This window comes from Triticum urartu, chromosome 4, assembly GCF_003073215.2.
Source record: "Triticum urartu cultivar G1812 chromosome 4, Tu2.1, whole genome shotgun sequence".
NCBI classification, from domain to species: Eukaryota; Viridiplantae; Streptophyta; class Magnoliopsida; order Poales; family Poaceae; genus Triticum; species Triticum urartu.
In genome coordinates, this window is record NC_053025.1 from 98,913,463 (window position 1) to 98,914,639 (window position 1,177).

Consider the following 1,177-nt stretch of genomic DNA (forward strand, 5'->3'; position numbering starts at 1 on the left):
TGATCACGAGGATCAACTTGTGTGTCTAGGGGTGCCCCCTGCCCCCGTATATAAAGGAGCAAGGGGAGGAGGCCGGCCGGCCCTATTGGCGCACCAAGGAGGAGTCCTCCTCCTAGTAGGAGTAGGACTCCTACTAGGAGGGGGAAAGGAAGTGGGGAGGGAGAAGGAAAGGGGGGCGCCGCCCCCTCTCTCCTAGTCCAATTCGGACCAAGGGGAAGGAGGCGCGCGGCCCACCCTGGCTGCCCTTCTCTCTCTCCACTAAGGCCCATATGGCCCATTACTTCTCCCGGGGGGGGGGGGGTTCCCGTAACCCTCCGGTACTCCGGTTTTCTCCGAAATCACCCGGAACACTTCCGGTGTCCGAATATAGCCGTCCAATATATCAATCTTTATGTCTCGACCATTTCGAGACTCCTCGTTATGTCCGTGATCACATTCGGGACTCCGAACTAACTTTGGTACATCAAAACTCATAAACTCATAATATAACTGTCATCGAAACCTTAAGCGTGCGGACCCTACGGGTTCGAGAACAATGTAGACATGACCAAGACATGTCTCCGGTCAATAACCAATAGCGGAAACTGGATGCTCATATTGGCTCCCACATATTCTACGAAGATCTTTTATCGTTCAGACCGCATAACAACATACGTTGTTCCCTTTGTCATCGGTATGTTACTTGCCTGAGATTCGATTGCCGGTATCTCAATACCTAGTTCAATCTCGTTACCGGCAAGTCTCTTTACTCGTTTCGTAATACATCATCTCCCAACTAACTCATTAGTTGCAATGCTTGCAAGGCTTATGTGATGTGCATTACCGAGAGGGCCCAGAGATACCTCTCTGACAATCGGAGTGACAAATCCTAATCTCGAAATACGCCAACCCAACATGTACCTTTGGAGACACCTGTAGAGCTCCTTTATAATCACCCAGTTACGTTGTGACGTTTGGTAGCACACAAAGTGTTCCTCAGGCAAACGGGAGTTGCATAATCTCATAGTCATAGGAATATGTATAAGTCATGAATAAAGCAATAGCAACATACTAAACGATCGGGTGCTAAGCTAATGGAATGGGTCATGTCAATCACATCATTCTCCTAATGATGTGATCCCATTAATCAAATGACAACACATGTCTATGATTAGGAAACATAACCATCTTCAATCAA